Here is a 2,500-nt window from a genome sequence, read left to right as displayed (position 1 = left end):
TCGTTTCTAACTGGCCGTCCTAGATTACTCGCAAACCAGTGAAAATTCGGCAGATTTTTTTTTTATATACTTTTTTTGTGTGTGTTTTTTTTTTCTCCTTTTTTTGACCGAACGACTATCAGTTCGGGCCATTATTTTCGTCTGTCTACACTATACTTTTTTTTCTTCTTAAAAACAAGGACATTCTATAAATCCTTGAGACAGATAAAAGGACATTTCTTCTTCGTATAAAAAGATATATAAGGAAGCATAGGCCGTCGTTCAGTAAGGCTGAAAGTCGCAGAGCACGTTCACAGACACGGCTGTTGTGGTGATAGGCTTAGGCACATATTAGAGCAGAAGGGGGAGGGGTATAGGAAGGGGGTGGGGGGGGTGTAGAAAGGGTATGAGGGAATGAGAGCGGTAGAAAGAGGCGGTGGGGGGGGGGTGAAAAGGGAGGGAGGGAATCTGATTGTGGAACACTTGGGGGTGGGGATTGGGTGGGTGGGGTACATGAAGAGAGGGGCGAGGGGAGGGGGGTGGAGGGGAACGCACGCACTTATACCTAGACGCCATCTGATGTGAGAGGGGAGGGAGGGGGTGGGGGGTGGTGGGTAAAAGGTGGAAGGGGGATTAGAAAACTTCAGCTGAATGCGGGAGGGGTGGGAAGGGAATAATGGGGGTGGGGGGGGCTTGGGATTTCTCACCGGTTGAGCGCTATTTGAGAGGGCGAAGGAGGGAGAGGGAGGGGTTGTACCGCGTCTGAGTGGTCTATCTAAAGGGGTCTCGGGGCACTTGGTAAGGGGTTGAGCGCCATTTGACTGTGGTGAAAAGGGGGTAGAATGAGGATGGGGGTGGGGGGGTAGGGGGGCATTTATCGGTTGAGCGCCATCTGAATGAGGGGGGAGAGGGGGGAGGGGGAGGGATAATGAGGGGTAATGGGGGTGGGGGGAGCATAAAATAGGGAGACGCCACTTAAGGGTGCTCAGGAAGAAACTTCAGAAAAGGGTTCTTAAAAAATCGATTTTTTTTATTATTATTCCAGGCTATTTACATAGTTCTACTTGATTACATTTTTTATGTTTTTTTTTCGTTTTTTTTATTACTGTTTTAGCAACCTTTCTGTAGCGTTAAGGTTTATACACATAATTTTTTTGTTTATTTTTATGACATCAAGTTACTGAACACAAACACACCAGGAGACCATTTCGTTGATAACTCAGGCGATACGTCAATCCTCACTGGACTACAGGACGTCGCTTTGTAGTTAGAGAACAGAAGACTATCAACATCTCTGGTCTTAATAGTCCATGTACAGGGGGGAGGGGTAAGGGGGGGATCAGACCGGATTGTTATCATGATTTTTGGTTCGGGAAGAAAATAACATGGTTTCGTAGTTTCTTTGATGTTTATATATATAAAAGAAGAAATGAAATGTTTCCATTCTTAACAATTTTTTCTGGGTCATGCGAGTTCCGTCTGTCTCTTTCAGGGTAAACATAGATTTCGATAATACAGCATTATGATTGGGCTGAGTTTTATAGATACCAGCCCGCGACCTATCCCGATCTTTTGTTGTTAACCCTAAACCTTGTGGGGGAGAGAGAGAGCTATATCTAAAGAATAAACAAATAAAACATCAAATTCTTCCATCATGGGATCTGGATTATAAACAGGCGGGGGTGACTCTGGATACTGGAACTTCTAAAGCTATTGATACTGTTAGTATTAGTAGTGTTCTCATGTCCACGTCTCAACAGTTCCCATGATTAGTTAACTACCAGGACTACCTTGACACGTGGCCTTCTGTTCACGTCCTTGGGATACTACAGCTGTACTACAAGAACGAGGGCAGGGAAGGCACCCCGAGGTCTCCGAGCTTCCTTGTCTAGGCTTCACGAAACACCCAGAAGCCGCGGGGTATTTCTAAAAGGCCCCCAAGTCCTCGTGTCACTCCCTCGAGGTACCAGGAGGAACTACACCAGGTACCAAATGGTTACCCCGAAGGTTGAGGGATTTTTGGGGTTGATTTGTATATCATTCAGCTCTGATTATCGATCTATGTTTCCCTTTTGCTCCATACCAAGGACAAAAAGATCAAGATGGAAAATGGTGAAAAATCAAGAATTTCATGAAAAAGAGAATGAACGTTACGTGTATTCAAGGCCGTTCACACACGAATAAAAGAAAAGAAAAGGCCTTGATATGAATAAAGTGAGTGCAATTCATTATGGGAAATTTTTTTATCAAACAAAGTTCACACAAGCTCTGAGACAGACGAAATGAGCTGTTACCAATTCTTACAACCATAGAGTTCTTCTTCTTCATTACTTGTCTTTCGAGTCTCTACTATTCTTCCTTAATTTGTGTCACTAATTTTCGGAATGTATTCACGCACAGGGGAATGAAAAGGAAACTTCAGGACTGAGCAAATGCCCAAACTGATCTTGGAATGATCCGCTCTTGCTAATGATATCACAGACCGATGTCTATGGAATGTAAAAAGATAATAATAATGATA

General features: G+C 43.9%; 1 protein-coding gene across 1 annotated transcript in view; it reads right to left on the bottom strand.

Annotated features, from left to right (window-relative positions):
• Window positions 1-2,500, bottom strand: part of LOC113830346 (protein O-mannosyl-transferase TMTC2) — a gene marked incomplete at its 5' end in the record, with an annotated part of 13,664 nt that overhangs the window by 237 nt on the left and 10,927 nt on the right. The window contains 1 exon segment of the mRNA XM_070122944.1: window positions 1-2,500. This exon segment is cut by the window's left edge and continues 237 nt beyond it; it is cut by the window's right edge and continues 1,712 nt beyond it.

The sequence above is a fragment of the Penaeus vannamei genome, chromosome 6, assembly GCF_042767895.1.
Source record: "Penaeus vannamei isolate JL-2024 chromosome 6, ASM4276789v1, whole genome shotgun sequence".
Lineage (NCBI taxonomy): Eukaryota > Metazoa > Arthropoda > Malacostraca > Decapoda > Penaeidae > Penaeus > Penaeus vannamei.
This window is presented reverse-complemented; position numbering and strand designations above follow the sequence as displayed.